Genomic DNA, 22082 nt, shown 5'->3' with positions numbered 1-22082 from the left:
CATCCTGGCTCTGAAAGCAGCTCAATAACTTCTGCTTCCTACTGAGAAGCCGTTCTGTATTAGTTCTGCTACTTGCAGAGTATCTTGTTTCAGTTGCCCATGTTTATGAAAAGTTAAGGTTTCAGTAACTTGACAGAGGACTTGAGGCAGATTCTACAATAAACGGACTGTGGTAGGCCAAGTTCTTTATTTTTATACTGCTTTCATTCTGTTTGGAGACAATTTTAGCCCCAAGGCTAATGATGAGAACAGAGTCAGATTTTTATAGTAGAAGTAATTCTGCATCCTCAACTACAACATTTTCTATCCATGCAAACTATAATGCTAAACCTATGTAATAGCTCCATAGTTGATAATAGAGCATACACCTCATTTTCCATGACAAAAAGGTATAGTGATAGCAAGAAGCACTGCAAACCAACCGTAATATACTGAAACAGGACTCACTTTACCAGGATTGACACTTAGTACAGGCTTATATGGTTCATTCGCACGGTACAAAAGATAATTGTGAAATGACTGGAAATGTAATATGGAAGAACATAATTGGGCTTGCTGGAGATAGGCGGTCATTTATGAAAAGTAACCAACAGAAACAAAGGTTGGATTGTCTTCTTGGTTTCACCAAGGTAAAGCAGCATGATTATGAGAGCAAAGAAATCACCAGGTATTTACTGTCCAAAGGTCTCAGGCTGATTTAAAGCAAGTGCTTCAAGAGGTAGCTTTTTTTTGGATCCTGCCACAGTCCTTGCTGGTCAGCTGGAATTTTAATATTCTCGTGTCTAACTGAGGTCCAGAATTTTCAGAAAGTAACTGATCCTGATGAATTACTTGTGTTTTTCCAGCCAATAATTTTGGTAATTATCACACATTACTTTGTTCTTCAAAAACAGATTTCTGCTGTCCTAAATAGAGAAACTGACTGAACTTGTCATATCAGGTCCATTTCTAGCATCAAAATAAGAAACTTTAAGGGTCTAGGCAGACATCTCAATTTTTTTTTCTTTCTGATGCCATTTTATTAAAATAAATTAAGTGACAATCCTCCACCCTTGCAAGAATCCCCAGCTTACACCTCTGTAAGGCACAGAGCCCAAGGCAGTCTACCTGGCTGCCATATGCCTGGAATATGCAGATAAGACACACTGGGGAAAAAAAGTAATTTCTTTGTAACAAGACACTGAGTCCTTTGTTATGGGGCTTGCAGATGCTCTGCTATCAACCAGAGGTCCTAAGCTAGGAAAGAATAGTTACAGCAGATATATTAGGTCACCTAAAACACAGTAGCTGCTATAGACCAAGCAACACTTCACTGCCAATTCTGCCTCCCCTCACCCCCAAGAGAGTCTTACACAGTCAAAACAAATCTGGGAAAAAGTTTACTACTTCTCCCCAGTCTTTTTTCCTCCCTGAAGTCCTGGTTCTATATGTTATCTGTTCTTTTACCAGCATAAACCACCACAAACTACTGTGAACTCCACCAAGAGAAGACTGTCATAAATAAAAGGAAGACCTGAATAGCTTAGAAGTCCAGACTATTGGGAAAGAAGCCGCAAGAAACCCCTTTCTTATTCCAGGTGTGAAACAGGTCCTTCATAAACGTGTTGTGTTGCCCACTGCAGTGAGAGCCAGCTTACTGTGACAGGAGGATGCAGCAGACATGAGAGGTCAAACACTTTCCATACCTCAGGATCAAACATCTTTCATCCTCTGTTCAACATTTTACATTTGCAGAGCTCACAGTACAATAGGTGTTGAACTCTTCTGAACCACTAGGTACCTGTCCACCAAGAGCTGCTAAGTACTTTTCTAAGTTCACCTGCTTCCAGAGCAATCAGTATTTCATAAACAGTGTATCGAAGTTCAAGTATAAAAATTGTGGGCAAAAAGCCAGTAGAAGCATAACAAAAAAATTCCAGTAATACATGCATTAACTTGACCATATATCACTAAACTTCTTTATATGTCCTAACAACCCACAAACTAACTGTGGTTAGTTTTACAGAGAATGATATGCAATCATAACAAAGAAGAAGCATACAAGTCTCATATTTTTAGCAATTCATGAAGAACAGGAGAACCTCAGCCCACCTTTACCTTTCCTGGGAAACAGACCTCCTTCCCTGGCAGAGTATCCCAGGGCACTCACATAAGCCTAGAAGCAAAGTGTGAGAAAACAACCCACTTGATCTCATCCACTTCAAAATCCACAGACATGAAACACTTCTTCAAGTGAAAACACTCAGCACCAAATTAGCCCAGGGACTGCTGCTTACCTGTGACTGAAGAACCACTCATGTTGCGAGAGAGCATCAAAAAATGCATAGTACAGTAATAAGGGGGGGAAAAATCCCCCTCAAACACACCATAGAGTAGCTACACCCCCTTAACTGAGTGTTCATTAGAGCATGGCTATAAAACATCTGGGAGGAGTGGTTGCAGGATGGAGGGGGCAGTGCACAGCTGTCAGTGATTCTGGGCTCTTCATCAGCTAAAAGGATGGTCCCCCTCCACCAACAGCTGCTGGGGAAAGATGGAGTGAGCCATGTGAGGAGCTGTTTGCACCTGGAATAACTGACCAAATGAATAGCTCTAAGCAGCAAAATAGAACCCCTCTTTAGATCTAGCAATATGGGGGGTTGGGGGGGGTGTCTTGGGGTGTGTCTTTCACTGTGATATAGAGTAATTAGAACAGCTAAAACTGAGACACAATTGCTGACCTTATTTCCAATACTAGCTTGATCTTTGGTATTTTATTACCAGCAGTGCGCCAGCCTGAGCTGCAGGACAGCACAGATGAGGTGCAGAAATAAAACACAAGTGCTATAGCAGCCACATACATTCCTTTGGGAGATTTTCCTTCAGTCTCTGTAAGAACAGATGAGATGTGAACATGAACGAGTCTCCCTTCAATATGGCAGATCTGCCTGGGAGCAGAGAATTCCTGGAAGAAGAAAGCTGATCTCTCTAGGGGAAGATTTCTTTTTTCAAATGACATTTAAAGACCACATGGCCCCTTTCTATTTTAGATACAATAGCTAAGCAATAATATTAATGCTTTGAATTTGCACTTCCCACCAGCAGTCCTAGCATGCCTGACAAACATTTAAAGTGGGCTTTTCCAGAGCATCTGTAGGAATTAGAAGTGTAAATCACAGAATCTGTAATGCTTTAAAAGAAATTGCACTCTTAATGTTAACTTCCTCCTTGTGGTGCTTCTGTGCCTTTGATGTCATCAGGGCCAGGGTTCTCAATGTTGTAAAAATGTGTGCCTAAAATTGGGAACCAGATTTAGGCACCTAAATAAATACCTAATTCAATAAAAGTAACCTGTTTTTTTGAGGACTTTTTTCATGCTGTTGTTGTGTCCCAAGGAGAAATCCCTCTCTTTACAAGGTGACTTAAAGTCTGCATCTTTTCAAGCCTCAGGGTGAACTTTATCCATCAGCTGTATGAACATCCCTAAATAAATTTGCTTTTTTATTTTCAGAGTTATTCAAGGACATTTCATGCCTCGACCAGCCTGTTCGCACTAACCGTCACAGCTCTAAAATTAAAAGCACGAGTGGGGAGGTGAAGCTGGGTGCAGAAACCTGGAGCAAACCCAGCTGGGGCAGCAGCGTACAATGCAGCAGGTTGCATTTTAACCAGGTGGCTGTGCATTGAAAACTAAATCTAAGAAAAGGTGACAGGTTGAGCCCTGAGTCTTGCAGGCTGCCATTTGGGAAAGCGCTAAGCAAGCACTAAAAATGCCTTAGCTTGCACCAGGTTGTCTCCCTTACCCACTGGGTCTAGGACACTGAATGCCTCCGTAAGAGAAGAGTGCTGGTACAGGGGCATGGAGACGTTCCTTCCTCAGTGTTCCTTCCTAGAAAGTGCTGTCTTTCTCTGCCATTGCCCTGAGGGGTGACTCTGCTCCTTCGCTTCCCACTGACCGAATAGCTAAGACCACCGTGGGGATTTCTCAGCCACCACTGTAGCAGCCAGGCACAGAGCAATGCTAATTTATCACTGAAGGTAGAGGCAGTGAGCTGCTGGCTTCCCTGCAGTCCTCATTGTGATGACCACAGGTACAATCTTTGCTAGAAAAATGATGATTCACCATGTATCAGAGGCAGTGGCTTCGTCTGCTCTGCTGGATCAGAGCTCTGCGCTAAGCTGGGAGCTCTGGTGGGACCCAGACCTTTGCCAGGCTAATTTATATATTTTGTCAGCATGCTGGAAAGGAGCCTTTGGATATATTTTCAGCTCATGTCAAAACACCACACACGTTATTCTGATCCCAGCACTTACATTCTAAAATGCTTTAAATCTGCTTTCATATTTGATATTTTTAAATAAAGAGTGTTTACATATACAGTACCATGGCAACAGGAAAATAAAAATAAAGACAAGAGAAAAAATCCACTAGTACATCAAACTCTATTTAGAATACATACATCATTAACATATCTAAATTAATCAGTAGGGTCCGGATGTCTTGTGACTACCATTTCAATCAATAACAGAATAGGTATGATGATAAATTCCCATTACAAATACCTTATAGATTTTAAGGTCTCTGCCCAGTTCATCAACATCTGCCATATAATTAACCCCAGAGAATGTGAATCAATCTCTTCTTCCGGCACCATCCAACATCATCCCACCGGGATGAGCCCCCACTCTCTGACCACGGCTGTTATGACGCAAACTAGAGCCCACATGAGGTGATGATGCTTTCTCATGACTTGCTGTTGAGACCATTGAGGCATCCTGACCTGCCGGCTGGCCCCACTTTGCTGGCTGTTGCCGTTACCGTCTTTGTTGACGTCTCTCAGACCTCAGGCAGGAGTAGGCTCAGGTCCAGATAAACCACTGCAGCAACCCTGGTCCCCTTTCTTGAAGAACTCTTGACCATGCTTTCACGCGAGTGGAGCTCTTGGTACTCTAGTAACACAAACAACACAAGTACATGCATTTTATAATATGAACATTCGCAAAACATAAATAAATATCCTTAAGAATTTCCCAGCATTGAAGCAAAAACTTACTTTCAGGAGAGTTCTATTTTAAAAGATGAGAAACCCAGGGAAAAAAAATAATTTAAAAAAAGCACTGCTCCATGAAGACATTTTTTACTGAGCTCTGAAAGCAAATTGACTGCACCTGCAGACAATACTTATTAAAGTCTGGTAACAGGATCGAGAACGCAACACTCATCTTCCTCCCACTGCCATTTATTATGGGGTTGCAAACTACAGTTCTACTACTCAGATCTTAGCTATTGAAGTCAGAACCCCTGAGGGCTGTAAAAAGTTGCCGCTGTCATATATAAATCAGTCTTCATAAAAATGACATGGTTTGACATGTAGGGATAATATTATAAGGTAACTACCATGGAGGTTTCATGCTTGGATATGTTCAAAAAGATGTTTCTCTTTATCCCTGGCCACAAATAGTTGTTGATGGTTTCTTGTCAGCTGTTTGAAAGCCTTAAAGAACTGCTATCTCTGCTGGGGTCTGCTCCTTGGCTGAACTTTTCATTAACCTTTGATCGTTCTCTGGAGCATTTTTTTACTGAGCAACTGAAGAAGTTCAAGTGCTACAATGCATTCGTATGTGGGGGGGGGGGGGGGGGGAGAAGAAGAGGAGGTGAAGATTTTTATAGACGTACATCTTGTACAAATATACACCCAAGTCCTTAACTCTGAACAGGGCTAGAGAAAACACAAATGGGATCTTCTATTTTTAAGATTTTTGCAAAATCAGATATGAGAATAAAGAGGATTTATTGTCCCCAGTTAACTTACCTCTCATCCAGCCTCTTCACCCCAGGGAAAGGAACAGGAATGGTTTAAAAGGACTTGACATCCCTATACTCAGGGCAGCGTGGAGGTCTCCTGTGCAGGCACCCTGGAGACAGCCCGGCTTCCCCACAGAGGTGCACACTGGGGTTTGGACAGAGCCTGGTACAGGAAGGTGGAGGTGCTGGAAGATTTCAAGCACTGCTGCAGTCTTTGGGAGCATTGGGGGTCCACCAGTCCACAGATCAGTTCAAAAGGGCATGGAGATTCCAAAATCCAGCATGCTCCCCTGCCCCCTTTGGTTCCAAGGTATGGTGTGGTTTCTCCCCCCCCTCACCATGGCAAGGTGGTTTTAATCCATGTCTTGTCTCAGGCTGCATGCCTGCCTCACCTCCAGCAAAAGCCTGTCCTGTCCTTGCTGGGCTAAGCAGACAGAGAAGCTCAGGAAACACGGTGGGTTTGATGCTGCTGCTCTCCAGCCCTAGCTGAACTTTGCAGATGCAACTGGTAATGCAAATATTAATTATTTAACCCAGGCCCTTGTTCTCTGCTGAGGTGATAAGCACCAGCAAGTCTTTGTCTCCACAAAATCTCAGGTTTGCAAAAAGCTAAAGTTTCATACACACATAAATAGCAACCATCTACAGCAGACAGTTTGGAAATGATGGGCGAGATGCCTGCTCCCCTCCTGGGACACTCGCTGTGCCCCGTGGTGGCAGCTGGTTGGCAAGATTGGCCATGAGTTTGCCAGCAACGCTGCCTGAAGGCAGCGGGACAAAACCCCTATGGAGGGGTCTGCACATGTGTCACAGAGCTGCAGCTTTTTGGCATTATCCCCAAAACACTGGACACGTGTTCATTCATTAGGTGGAACAGCTCATTAGAGTGCTGTGGATGCAAATACCCATTGTGATACATTTCATCTTTTGTTCTGCTCCTTTGCAAGTTTAACTTACAGGATTTTCTACAAAGCAAGCACACTCAACTGGCATTTGTTCACAGAGGTGCTTTTTTGCATTTAATTCTGTTCCTGTGATATCACAGTATTCACCAAGCTCTCCACAAGTCATTTTTAGCATCCCTTTTCCTCCCAACAACCATGCCAAACAGCTTGCAAATTCTCACTAGTTTGAAGTGCGGGGTAAACTTGCAAGCTGGCAGCTACACCAAATTTTCAAGAATATGGAGCAGCTATGACCATGATTCTTCCCGCTCGCTCCTGTTTTGCCAAAGCAGGTTAATTGCTTCTTCATGCAAGCTGTCACCCTGGTGCCAGAAATGCCATGGGGTTCGGTGCATGCTGGGAGCTGTAGTCTTTTGGGAGATTTCTGTTTGCAAGGAGGACATGAGACTGCAGTTCAGCTTTGAAGGCTCACCCTGATTTGTATTTTAGATGCTTGTGTTTTGTTTCAGTAAATGGGTTTCTCTGTACCAAGGATATAAATCTCCATATGTATCTGTGAGTACAGGAGTGTAATGAATTTGAAATACGTGAAAATAAACATGGCTCTTCTGTGCAGAGCAGCTCTGCTGTTTCCAAAGAGGATTAAATAAATAGCAGCATGTTACTTAATCATAGCAAAATGTAGAAGCTGAATTGATTTGGGGATTTAAGGGTGTTAATTTTGTTGGGGGAAATGCCTAAAGAGAGTGCCCTTAAAGATAAATAAATGGTTCTGGTCTCTAGCTGGCTGCTTGAGAAATATATAAAGGTTTCAGGTCAGGTTTTTCACTGCTCACAGTCGTTGCTTTGGGCAGTACCCATGAGCAGCAGCAATGGCCATCAGCGGCGTCTGAAGACGTGGTTACAAGGGTGCGTTCCCCATCTCCGTGCCGGAGGCATGTGTTTTTAGAGCCCTGGTTTTAATCCCCATGGATCGAATTCATGGGGCAGCCCCACACACAGGCACACGTGAGGGGATGGAAACTGTATGTGTGGGCAGAAACAGGTCAGGAAGGTGGGAATGTCTTAGATTGGCTTGGCTGCTAGAGAAAATGCTTGAGTAACTGCACCCACAGCTTATTTCTGAGGGGGAGAAAGGATCTATTTTAATGATGTATTTGATATGAAAGGGCATGGTGCTTCAGTGCGTAGCTTGCAATAAGAGGAAAGCAGATATGACAGCTGAGGCTTCGCAATGTTAGAAATAGGCCTTTCAGACTCTAAGACAAGAAAAACAAACACTGGAGGACAAATTTATGGCTAGAATAAATAGGTTTGGGGGGACATGCTTGAAACAAGCTTCCCTTGACAGCTTCTATATTTGTCTTGCGCTGCCTAACTTCCATGCAGCGTCCCCACCCCCACAAACTCCTCAGCTCTAGGTAGAGCTGGAGGTTTAACTAGTTCCTCAAAGCGCAGCTAAACTGTCTCGGGAATTATCATCGCAAGTGCATACGCCATGCTGCAGAGCATGAGACAACCACTTCAATACAACTTGGGTTTGCTGTGGTATGGAGAAGGGCTTGTGGGATGCTTGGGATGTTATCGGTTAAGGACCAGAACTAAAATACACAGAAAATCATTCAAACAAGGTAGCAAAGTATTTATTTGGTCACTGACAAAAAAAGTCAGCTTGTATTCAGGGAGTCATGGAAATGGGAAACCAGTTTCAGGACCTGAGCTGGGTATATCAGGACACTGTTACCTATATTTATATATGGGAGCGAGAGGGAGAGATATTATATATATATGTATGTATATTTGGAGTTGCTTGGTTACTCAGGCAGTTTGACAGTCAGGCACAGCTTGGCATTTTGTGCCTTTGGGAGCTGGGTAGGACGTGGGAAGCTGAACAAGTGTTTGGTGGCAACGGGAGAGGAGGATTTCATCCCCACTGCCCTTCCCTGTCAGGAGCTCTTCTCTTCCACTGGTTCCCCCCAAACACATGTTGTGTTGCTCTGCGTTACCATTAACCCCAGAAATTAATTGATGGTAGCTCTTTCTAGTACATTCAATATTCTATTTTCTTTGGTTATGTTTCTCTCTTCGTTTTATCCCATCGAACTCTGGGGACATAGTGCTCAAAGTTACTTAACCTTCCCTGTCTTAAACATGACCTATCTCTATCTGAACACTCTCTTTTACACACACTGGCCAGTCTTGCACTTTTAACCGCCTTCTAAAACACATTAGAAGAAATTACACCAGTATGGATTTCTTGCACTAAGCTTTTGGTTTCTTCCCAAATTATTTTCTCTCCAAGAATTGTATATCTGCCTTTACTTGCCAAACCCTTAGTTTCAGGTTACTGGCTTTCTAGGCACATCTCTTGATGAAATAAAATTGATTTAGTTTCTGCTAAATGTTCTAGTATTAAATAGAATATCATTCCAATTTTAAACATTCCAACAAATTCCTTGCATGTTGTGGCCTTTTTAAGTAACAAACAGTTGTATTTCCGTATTACCATGCCATGCTTTGTAAAGAAACTGTTTCATTTTCTACAATTTCACAAAGTTGAAGGGGTAGAAAAACTACCAGGATGACTGCTGAATAAATGATGGTACAAATAAAACAGCTCAAGCATACCACACACTCAACTTTCATATTCTCCTGGTATTTGATAGACAGATTTCCATTTATATTTCTTTAGTATCTGGACCCACCATAAAATTTTCTGTTACCCTTGCTCAGTTTTTGGTTGTTTCTACAAAAGAGGGGCACAAGATTTTCAGAGAATGTTACCATATTTCTTCTCCTGCAAAGACTCACACATGTATTTAATCCAGATACTGTGAGACCTCTAACTGGTTCTCATTTTCAGGATTGGGGCCTAAGTATTTCAGGCTGTTTCTTTTGTCTAACAGATAGATCAGAATACAACAGAACTCCTCCAAAAATGAAAAAATCCTCCATCATAGCTGGAATTACTGAAGGTTTGCTTTCATTTCCTAGACTTCTTGGGGATCCAAAGCCAGCGAGTCCACTGTTCTTCCAGTTTTCCCCCTTGCCGTTATAACTGGTTTTCAGTAATAAGCGCACTGTTTCTAACAAAAGGGTTTACTGCAGTAGTGGCTATTTACAGCCAGGGGAATATATTTGGCTGCTCTTTCTTCTACCCTCTCTGGCTTCCTGCGACTCCAAAGAGACTGTCCATATCGTGTTGTCAAAGCAGAAACAGTGTTTGTGCACAGGCAGTCAAACTACTTCAGGTTCATTTTAGTCTTCCCGGTTTCTAGGATTACCTGTACGCTCGTGATGAGTTTCTCTGTTGGACAAACCTGAACATGATGCTGCAGACTGTGGCAGGAGGGAGAAGCCCAGAAACTGCCCGAGACACCGGTGCCCTTTACCGACAGCACACCTAGCAGGGAGCTGGGCCCCCTGCGTTACTTTCCCAAGCAAAGAACCGTATGTACGAGAGGCCACTTTGCTTTGGCAGTATTTAATTTGGGGTTTCACTCCTACTGTGTACGCTGCTCCGTTTTCACGTTAGAAATGAGTTAGTGCAATGGGCTCTGCTTCCAGAGCTGAGCCAAGGAGATCTAAGCTGATGCCCCCATTCCAGGGGGGCACAACCAGCCCCTGGGGATATCTCACCCATGTGGTGGGAAGTCTGACTGTGCCTGAGGACAGGTGGTGTCAGCTGTAATCTTTACAGCAGAGTTTTCAGTCATATCTTCCTTAAAACCAGCCTAGGATGTAAGCTTTTTAAGATGAGGTTTAGATAAGAGACCAATACATTAAAGGCTTGACGATGCAGGACTATTTCAGTATACTTTCATGTCAGGAAACCCTGAAAATATCTTGTCTTTTTTTATAAAAACCTCTGTCTTACATAACTCCCTCTCCAAAAATATACTTAAGCCTTTCAGTAACAGCAACCAAAAGCTAATAGAAAGTGAGTGCATCAGCTAATCTACTGTTGTGTTAGGTAATTTTATATATTGGCTTGCTAAATAATAAAGTAAAATAAATAATTTCCTATCAAATGTTTCCTGAATGCATTTCAGCCAGAGTTTATTGTTATTTATTCATCTGTTGGATTGCATCTGTAAAAGCCAAAGCTGTTTCGAGAGCGTATGTGACTGGAATAGTCTAAATGGAGAAACCGTGAGTTGGGAACGAAGCCAGCAAGTCATTAATTAAGGAGCTGAACAGTTTGCAGTCAGACTTGTGTATCATGAAAACCGCCTAAAATCAGTTACTGTCTTCTTCCCGTTGCAGAGGTGTCACCGTTTGCATGTCACCAGATTAGCGCAGCACTCGGAGCAGAGGATCGTCGACCACGGTGCTTTGGGCAGGCAACCGCTGCGGTGGACGTGCAGCTCTTTGTGCTCGAGGTGTAGGAGTCAGAACACCACCACGGCCGCTGAGCAACACGGTGTGTGTGCAGAAATGCCGTGACACAGAAGTGTCGTGTTCAGGACTGCCTGCAGGATTTGATCTCACGTGTGGTCTCAACTTCTCCCATCCCATCTCACGAGGCTGTGCAGGGCTCAGAGGACAGCTGCAGTGCAAAGTATCAGGTTTCTGCTTCTTGCCTGATGTGGCTTTATCTCTCTATAAGGTATACAGTGTTCTTTGCATCCTATCCACGGTGCCAAGTCTGCATTTCTAGCCACATCTAATGGCCCCCATTGCAGAAATAGCTGAGGTGGAGAAGGGAAAGCGAATGGCGTAGCAGCTGTACTTTAAAACTACAACCATTTCAGGTCCTCCAGGTTACTTTTCTGGCCTCTCTCAAAGAGCCTTGTGTAATGCAGTCAAGAGAAATGTGCCTGGCTAGCACAACTGGCTTTTTCTGTGTCACTACACTTGTAACCCTTTTGACTGCACTATCAAAGTGTGGCTCATACCATTTCAACAGCAATAGAATTATGTATTTAAATTATACTTTACCTTTAATTATCATTTGAAATACGTACAGTTACTTAGCCAATTTGCATTTGAAAATGATGAAGTGGAAGATTCACTGGAGAACAACAGCTGCTCAAAAAGAATGAAAAGCATTTTCTTCTTTTATTTACCCTGGAACAATAAGTGTGGATATAGCATCTGGTCCTCCACAAGGTCTTTGCTTCTTACCCAACTTCCAGCTGGAATGACTGAGAATCAATGGGATCTGCTGACCTTCCTCAAGGTCTCCAGTGATGCCACCCAAAGCAGAACAAAGCATCCTAGCTGGATGCCTTTTATGCTAATCCCTGAATCGATACATTTCCAAGATCATTATTGGGCTTTCATGCGCTGCCAAAAGATTGTGTTCCAGCGATTCTCTCATTCCCTGTGTTGGATATCCTTTGGAGCGTTCTATGTTATAAATCATTTTAACTTTCATTGTATATCATGCTCCTCCTGTGTAATAATCAGGAATGTGGGAAACCATTTCTTCATATCTTCCCAAACAAAGACTGGAAAGCTCTAAGATAAAGAAAGATGGAAGATGAAGTTGCAGCTAAAGTCCTTTTGAGGCCTCGAAGTGAAGGCAGTGTGTTTGAAGGATGCTACCGTGGCCTTAGCTCCTGCAGCATTCCTGTCTGGAAAAGCAAGGTTTCTTTGGTTGCCTGACATAAAGGCACCTGAATGACAACTTCCCATGGCTATTTATTTTGTGTTAAAAAAACCGAATGACATGCTAAGACTTCAGCGTCTTGCAGGAAAGGAGCACGTTGCAAATCTTCATCTGTTCACAGAATGGACAAATCCTCCACCGACAGCTCTGAACCTGCACCCTCGAGGCGCTGGCTCCTGGCAAAAGACCCGTGGGAGGTACAATCCCATCATCTCCTGGGACATCGTGGAAAACAAACTGCCTGTTATTGTGAGCGAGAACAAAGTATGGGAGAGCAGCAGGCACCTTTGTCTTCTAATTAGCACCAATGGCTAAAGCTCTTTAGAGAAGGGACTTTCCCACTGTGTGTTTGCACAGAGTGAGTTGATCCGATGAGGGCAGCTGAATGCTGCGGTATAAATAATGAACTACACAATAAACACTATGAGACTGGTTCAGTTGAGGGAGAAAAATAAACACAGCAAACAAAGAAACATCATGTTAGTTAGAAATCCCATGTCAAGACCCAGCAGAGATTCTTACCAACTTCCTCAAAGAGTCCAGACGGCAAACATTATTCCATAAGTATAAAAAAATACTTTGCAAACCAAACTTTGCAATGTCTAACATCTGCCCAAAGGGCAGAATGAGTGCAGATTTCCTTTTCTATCTGTATTCACAGTGTCTAATGTAAGCCTGACCTTTTGAAGAACCGGCTTTGCATATTCTTTCCCAGTGGCAGTGAAGAGTTACTGCTCAATCTCTCCTCTAGCAAGAAAAAATTAACAAAATATTTATTTCTGCAATGGTTGTATATTAGCCAACCAGGGAACCTGGTTGTGCAGGGAAAATATTTGTGTAATAAACCATGATAAGGGCTGTGAATACTGCCAGTGCTGCAGTGCTCTGGGCTCAGAGCCACTCTCCTGACTTTGGATGTTGCTATCGATCTAATCTGTAGTGAGATGATCACAGGAGACGCTCCTTACGTTATTTAGCTTGGAGTTGGGGTTGGATGGGGATTTTTATTTTTTTTTTAGCTTTCTTCTTTATTCTTCATTTCTGTTATTATTAATACACATGCTGTTAACAAATTTCACAGGCAAATGGCTCGCCTCTCGTGACACATTATTAATCAAGAGCGATGAAGATGCTGCATTCCTCATACGCTCAAGCTACATGACCAAACTCAAGTTTGCAAACTACCTGCAGTGTAATGCAGAGATTAACCACAGCAGCTCACAGGCGACGAGGGCACGCAGGAACATTTTGCGGGGCAGGCAGCAGTGCAAGCAGGGTCCCCCGATTCCTACATAGCTCTGAGCTGAGCAGGAGCCAGCGGGTCTACTTTATGCAGACATATAGAGAAGCTAGCGCCAGGGAGGATACAAGAGATGCCAGCCTTTCAAGAGATTGATATCTGACAGGGGGGAAAAAAAAAACCCCAACACCCAGCAGAAAAAGATCTGGCATTATGATGCCCTGGTTTGCACAGAAAAGTGATACTGGCTGGCTGTTCATCTGCACATGGGTGCTTACCAGTTCTGAACTGGTGAGTCTTGGCATGCTGAACCCATTTGGGTCTGGCATTCCTGCCTCTGCTGCCCTCCAGCCCAATTCACTCAGTTTAGGCATCTCAAGCAAGATTTTGATGACAGTTGCAATTGTAGCATCAGAGATGTAGGGAATAAACAGACCAACTCTCAATGGCTATACCAGGGGTTTTTTGTATTTTCCAAACAAGCATTTTTCACTGGGACTCATCCTGGAAGCAAGAAAATCCACAAGGAGATTTTCAGGAGCAAAGGATGAAGTTCAGGCTCCAAGGAGGTCCCTCCTGACTGGGTTGCTGAGCCAGCAGGCAGCCCACAGCCCAGGTCCGTGGAGATGGCAGGCTTCGTTTTCCCATCTGCTCCTAGGTAAAAGCGGGTGTTGAGCAAGAATAAGATGCACAACTGAGTTATCACAGTTTAATGACCTCTCACACTTCATCTGTTGGCTTTTTGGAGGAGTTTCATGTCATTAGGGGCATACAGCATCTAGCTTAATAGGACTCTGGACATAGCAGTTAATCTGCGATACCAGCTGTATGGAGGGCACACGGGGCACCCCACCTTCAGTGCTTTCTCCTTTTGTGCTTATTTCCCCCTTTATCCAAACTAAAAGTTGTTCCAAATGAAAATACCTATTTGTTCTTTGTCTATGGAAGGCCCCAACAGATACCTGTGCTGCCATGTGACCTCCCCTGCACACACACATCCAAAATGTCAAACTCATCTCCCGAGGCTGTCAGAAATAGTTATCATTGTAGCCTGAGCTTTTGAGATTGCTGAACCATCCAAACAGGAGATGTCATCCTGTCACTGTGAATGACAGACGATTATGGCTCTTTCTAGATGCCTGTAATTAATGTTGCTTTTTAACTTTGACGTGAACATCCAGAAGCCCAGTAAATGGGGAAATCCTTCGGAAGCTTTGGCTTTCTTTTCTTCTCCCTGCTTCGTTACCCTACAGGTCTTTAAATAAATGAAAGAAATCACCAGCTGTTCCCCATAAAACATTCCAGAAGGGAAGCTGAAATGCAGAGCCCCAGATAAATACACGGATAAACATCACAGCTAAGGCTGAAGTCAGGCATCAAGCACACACCAGCCTTCCCTGTCAATGTTCAAACATGAACAACATGGAGAGTGGTGCCTCAGAGTGATGTCGTTATCTTGAAAATCAGGATTGACTGCCACCCATCTCTCTCTTTGCCCTGTGCCTCCTAATTTCCTCTGCCATTTCTGTCTTTTATCACCTTTTTGCATCTATTTGTTAACATTTTTGCTCCCAACCTGTGGTGGTAGGTTTTCTTAGGGCAATACAATTTAGTATGTGGTGGATGTACTATGTCAGCAGTGGGCTCAGGTACCTGAAGAGCGTGGTTAAGAATAATAACTCCGTGCTGCATATCCTGTATTGCTGTTTAGCTACGTGACGCCGAACATCAATCAAAGAAGTATTAGACTCTCCTGCTAATAGATAAACAGCAAAGTGAACAAGATCATCTAAGCTCTTCAAACAAAATGATGTATTTTTAGTCTATGGAAATTCAGACCAAGACTCAGCCAGAGAACAGGAAAAAGCAAAACAAAGATTATTGAAAGCTTATGTTTAAACAGTTTCAGCCCAAATATTTACTGATGACACAAAAAAGAAATGATCCTATGTTTTGCAATGAAGAGCTAGACCCTTTAATTGCATAGGAAGCCAGGCTTGAAGAATCAAAAGAGAAAATAAACATGCCCCCTGTAGAATTCACTGTAGAACCTTTACATTTATTTACATTCTCATTTCTCTTTAACCTACATTCCCCCTGACAGAGGGGTTGTTTTGGGTAATAATCCTTTTCATGTGGGCCAAGTCTACAAGAAACTATTTGCAATTCATTTAAAATATGGATTTTGGAATCTACTGTAAATCTCTTTTGCTAAGATAAAAAAGCACAGAAAAGAAATAACATGCTGTTTAATCTTTGGGCTCATCAAGTCCTGGAAGATTATTTTGACAGTTAATTTGATGTATTTAACTAAGCTTCCAGTCTACACTGCTTGAAGAAAGCCATCATTTATGACTTGCTGTTGTGTAGGAGCATCCCAGATAGCTGCAGTGTCTTTTGAAGAAATATTTACAAGGGGAAAGAGCATATATTAATGTTTCCTTGCTGTTCAAGCTCAGTCCTTCCAAAATCCTCGGTACATCCCGTGTGCCTTTTCCCTGGCTCGTAACAGCTGTGTCTGCCCCGGGGGAATGGCAGCCCGGGGCTGTAGGTGGGCGGCCAGCCTGGGGTACAGCCCGCAGAAGTGGTGGCAGAGCAGCTTCTGCACTGCCTTTCACCCCTTGTTTCTTTAACCGAAACATTGCCACATAAAGTGATGCTGCTTCGGGCCTGAGAGAAGTCCCCTGCCCTGCAGTGGTTTAACTGTCCTCGTCCTTACAGACAGGTAGAGGCTGCGGGTGCACAAAGTACGATTTTGCAGAATTTCTTGCTGCAGGTTTGCTCATTCAGGCTTTAGGAGTGGAAAGGCAGCAGCCCTCATGCCCTGACAGCTCTGACCACAGGAGGAACGGAACGGCTCTGAGCTCGGGTGCAAGGAGGGGAAGGTCGGAGCAGCAAGACTGGGGACACATCCTGGTCACCCCAAAAACTGCCTTCCTTCCCTGGGGAGCAGCTTTTCTAAGGTGAAGCTCATTGCTGTGTGAGATCCCAGGACTCTTTCCTGGAGCCCACGAAGGCTCCCGGGCACTGAGCACTCCTGCAAGCTCACTGCAGGTCAGAAAACAAGGGAGACTTTTGTGTTACAAATAACAAGAAGTAGGTCAGATCCCACAAATGCAGACAGGGAGGAAGGCGCTTGTGGTTCATTTACACTCATCTTTGGGAACAGCTTCGTTAAGAAGGACCAAAAGCCCTCGAAGGACTGTGCCGAAGCGTGATTAGCTGGTCCCTGCTGGAGTGCTCGCAGCCAGACATCGCTTGCAACCAGCACGGTCTCCTTGCACGTACAGACTGCTCCAGAGCAGGAAGCCCACTGCCACACTTGTGTGATAAACTCCAAAAATAAACCGCATTGGACTGCAGGAGCTGAGGTCAGACCCTTCGCTTGGTTTAACAGAGCTCCCTGCTCACAGGTGATGCTCTGTGGACCAGCCCGTTGAACACCCTCACTGAGAGAAACATTTCTAGGCATACAGAAACAGGCCAGGGTCAATTTGTGGCTCATTAGTATTTTTAAAATCCAGCCAATGAAGCCTTGTTATTCCCTTTATCTCCTTGGTCTTGAGGCCTGAGGAAAGCAGGGGATTGCCCTGCGATTTAACTAACGCCGTTTGGGTTGTGCCTGGCACGGCTGTGGGGAGGGGACACGATTGCACCGGCCCAGGCCGGTGACTGGAAGCGACCATGTCCCCCTGCTCCCTGCAGGCTCAGACTCGTTCATTTGCCATTTATACCCCTATAACACCCGTTTCAGACAAACTCATCCCATAGTCTCAAGGTGCAGGCAGTGCTGCCCCGGGAAGCGAGGATCCACAGGGGAGGAAGGCAATATCGGCTGCCTTCTGCAGCTCTGCACTTTGCAAACCAGCCTTCATTCATTTTCTCTCTTCACGGACAGAGAAAAGGGGATGCAGAGAGCAGGGGAGACTTGGGCAAATGCCCAGCAGCAGAACGGAGGTGGTTCTCCTAAAACCCAGTCAAATGCTTTATCCCCTGACTGCATTTTTGGGTATTTTTGGCCAGCAACCCAAATTTTTATCTGTGCATGCTCTTGTCCTTCCCTTTCTAATGTATGATTTAGAGTAAATAAGCCAACAATTTTCCTAGGCAAGGTTAAAACTGTAACACCATTTAATTAAGCTGTTATTTTAAATATGCTCTGGTGTTTTACCAGCCTGTTGAAGACCTCAGAGCTGATAAATACTTGTCCGCAACCTCTTTCTATATCACAAGAGCACGCTTTAATTACCCTCTATCCCATTTGCAGCCAGACAGTTTACAAGCTTTCTGCAGTGATGCAGATGAACAACAGTACTTTTTACCCTCCAGATGATGCCAGGCACTCGCCCAGGACGCGGGCTGAACAAAGGCAGCTCCTGGAGAGAAATAATTGGGGGCACGAAACAATTTATAGGACAGCATCCCACAGCTTGTCTGTTCACGACAGAATAAACCCATAAATGGGCCAGTTCTTCCTATACAGGGAACTAGCTTGGTTGTATTGAGCTACGATAATAAATAGGAGACAAGTAACTGTGTGTTAATCGCATCCCCAAGATTCTTCTGTCTCAAAAGCTCGGGGTCAAATGGTTTTGCTGCCAGACTTTGACCTCCTGTCCCCAAATCACAGCAAAGCTTGAAGCACAATCAGCTGCAAGTTGCAGAAACAAACCTGGAGGCTCCCAGGAGCGTACCTCATATGTGCACGTTTTTCCTCCAAGCGCCGGAGTGTCAAACAGCTAAAGAGCTGGCACTAGGTACTGCAGTACGTGAACAAGTTGTACAGCAGCTATTCAGCCTGGCTACAGCTTTCCTCAATAGGAATATCCCCATTCCTCAAGCCTGGTTACAAATCAGTAACTGCAGAGAGAAGCTGAAATTTCCAAGGCAGCAAGGCAGCTTTCTCCAGAGCCTGGCTGGGATCAGTGAGGTTTGGCATGTTCAACCCTCAGCACTTGCCTCCAGTTTGCACCTGCACGAACAGGAAGGGCTGACACCCGCTCACCCCGCGGCATGGAGGTTTACGGGCTTTTTGGGTCCACTCGAATCCACAGCACTCTGCAAAAGGGGTAAGATCCTGAGTCTGGGAATGGCAGTACAATTACGCTCGCTTTTTACTAGCCTGAGATCAGAGTAAGGCTTTTGATTTACTGGTTGACTGAGGACTAGCTAACATACCATGGCACTGAGAGGCAACCAAGAAACTTTCATTTGCCAGCTGATCCAGGCTGGGTTTGGGTTTGCATCTCCAGACTGTAAGCAGGGCTGTGAATCCAGGGAGGGACAGGTAATCTGCTGTAAATGATCTCCTCTTCCCCACCAGCATCAGCTGAGTGACCCACGGTATTCCCAATCAGAGAGTTACCAAATTCTTACCATAACAGAAGTGTGTAGTATTAAAAAATAATTGGATTTTTCTCATTATTCTTTATGACTTAACAACTACTTGTCTGCAGCTTGACTATTATAAAACTACATTAGTGAATGGGAGCTCATTTGCTGCAGTTAACTCCTTTTGTGCCTGATCTAAGCCCACTAAAACATCTTTCTGCCATCTTGAGAATATTTTGGACCCAGCTCTGCTGGTACCAAGCACATTTGAAGCGAGGCAGTGTTGCCTGGCTGAAGAAAATCCCTTCCTAGTGAGTATGCAAAGGACAAAATCATGCTTGACACAATTCTACCAGTGTTCAAAGGATAATGCCAGGAAAGGATTGGGCCTCTTCAGTTTAACCTTCACTGTGCACGTCCTTGGAAAGTACCAAATTGGTTAATCACAGAAGCAGCAAGGAAAAAAAATATCTCATTATAAATATTCACAAGATCACATACAATCCAGCAAATCCTGTCTAAATGAAGGAAAATAAATTAGGAGAGTATACTGGCCTGCTGATTAAAACTTAACCCACACTCCCCATGATGGGCTGACATTTGCCTGCTCTTCAGATACTGCAATCACACAGACAGCCCCTCTGGCTGCCAGTGACATTAAAGGATGCAGCTGCCTTGATTTTAGGAGGAACAGGTATGATGGGACTGATGCTCCCTGGTGTTTAGCTCCATGTAAGGGAGAAGCCTTTGCCGTGCAGCGACTACCCAGCGCCCCTTGCCCCCCTCCTCGTCCCTGGGGACAAGCTCTGCTGGCACCCTTGCCACGGAGGGATGTAGTTATAGGAGCACAAAGCACCTCACTCCCGTTTCAAACCAGGGGAGAGTCTCAATTCACTTTGCCTTTTTTTAAGCTTCCTCCGTGCACGCTGCTGAGCCCTGCCTAGGAAGGGTGGAAAGCCCAAATCCTGCCTGCTCTGCCTGTACCAGGGCAGAGCACCAGGGCAAGGGAAAACCTGCAGGCATGGGCATGGCCGTAGGCACCGGCAGGGCAGGCAACAGCTCAGGGTTGCTTTGCTGAAACCAGAGCCCCAGAGACCTGCGCCGTCCAGTTAGTGGACTTGCTCCTGACATTCGTACCTGGGAAATCTCTTTACATATCAATGATTCCTGGGCTTTAAAAACCTGATTCCCCTTGAAATCGCCCAGCCCCTTTGGTATATGCCGATAGCTTTTTCTTATTGTTAATAAAAGCAAACCTGTTGACAATTGCATCACTAGACCCAAATTTGCTTCAAAGATAATAAAATAGGAGGAAAAGGAGTACCCCTTGCACTCCTTACCAAGCCCTGATTAATTTTTCATTTACAATTATTTTCTGTGCAGCACTTGAGAGTTCAGGTAGTAACATTAAAAATTCCCTGTGCCCTCAGCTTTCCCTAATTAAAATTGACAACCCTCATTTTGAACCACAAACATAATTACCCAGTCCTCCTCACTGACTTGATAGCTGAGGTTGTTTGTTGATAATTTATGAGCACCGGGGAAGATGAATAACAAAGCCAAGGCTCTGAGAAACCTCTCAGTTCTTGCCTTTGAAGTCATGAACACGCCAGACGAGGCTGCTCGGAGGAGGCTGTGCGTATTGTCCCTTCCTGAGGCTGTGCTGTGCCTCTTGCCCATGACAGTGACATCCATGGGACTCGTGGTTGCACTCCACGTGTTGGCAGCAATCGGTCTGAATTGCTTTTCCGAAGGGTTTACAGAAACATTAGGGCAAATCCTCAACCCCACCTGCTTTGGGGCATGAAAACTGACCCAGAGGATGGTTCTGGACATCCTGGGAGAAGGAGACATCACTTCTGTGGGTACTTCAGTGTTTCCCTGTGCCTATTTGAGAAGCCCCTTGCCATCACCCCAAGCCAGAAGCCCAGCTGAGCCTGGCTTGCTTTAACAGCCCCATGCAACACACACCAAGCAACTCTTCCCAAGAACAGCGTGAAAAATTGTTTCCCCACACTAGAACATAATAAAACCCATTTTTTCCTCAGTTCTCCAACATTTCCTTACCACCTACAAAACCTCCATGTCTTGGCCCTTGTACAAAATCCTGGCTATAATAAATAATTTTCTGCACTTAGCATTGCGTATCCAAAGACCTCTGCGCACACTAGAGGCTCTCACCAGTGCCCACAGCAGCGTGAAGCCTGTTTGCAGCCAGGAGATGGGAGCACAACGCAGGCAAGGAGCTGCCTCCAGCCAGGAAGGACAACAGTGAGGGGGACAAACATCACACACAAGTGACATTAACACCTGGGCTGAGCAGCCACAGGGCCAAGCACAGTGCCCCAAACACTGGATATTAAGAGCATCTCTGCTTAGGTGCATTAATCTTGAATACAGACACTGAAATCAGTCGTTTCTTCTTCCCGTAGGAACAGACTATGTTGAAGACCTCTTGCCCCCACACCAAGGTAGGAGGACAGCAGGGACATGCTGGGGAAATCTCTTGCCCGTGCCCGAGCAGCTCTTTGTCCACGGGCTGCACTCCCTCCGGCAGCCCTGGCTTCAACCAGCTGACAGAGCTCCAGCTAGTGAGCAGCAGCCGTGCTGTGATGGACATCACTTAATCACACCTCATTAAGCAGCAATGTGCATCAAATCTCCCCCATGTCTGCCTGATTGCCTGTACCTGCCTCACCGAGGTCTGGGATGGGACATCAGGGAAGGATCCCACGCCTGTGGACTTGCTCGGTCCAACTCCAGCAGCACCAAATTTGCTTTGTTAATAGGACAAAGCAAACATTGGGGTGAATCTTTTGATGACAGCATGCAACAGATGCTAGCGAGCACACACTAGCTGTGGTAGCTTCAGGGAAGCTGATAGCTGCAAGGGGCCCTGTAAAACCAGCCCCATGCAACCCATTCATCCCTCATAGTCTGGATTTTGGGGAGTCTGAGTTTCCCCCTGCCCAGGGACACAGGTATGCCCAGGGCACAGCGATGCCACTGTCGTTCCTGGAGCTGCAGGCAGAAAATAGGGGTAATGAGTCCAGCGGGTGCGAGGAGTGTTAATCACACATGTGATGTAGGTGGCTGGCACCAGGTGTCGGCCAAATTACTATTTACATCAGAGGTGAGGGGAAGGGAAGCAGTGAAAAGAAGAGCGATGTATTTCAATGACTATTTGCTGTTGGGGCTATTTAAAGA

This window comes from Balearica regulorum, chromosome 14 (assembly GCF_011004875.1).
Source record: "Balearica regulorum gibbericeps isolate bBalReg1 chromosome 14, bBalReg1.pri, whole genome shotgun sequence".
NCBI lineage: Eukaryota > Metazoa > Chordata > Aves > Gruiformes > Gruidae > Balearica > Balearica regulorum.
This window is presented reverse-complemented; position numbering follows the sequence as displayed.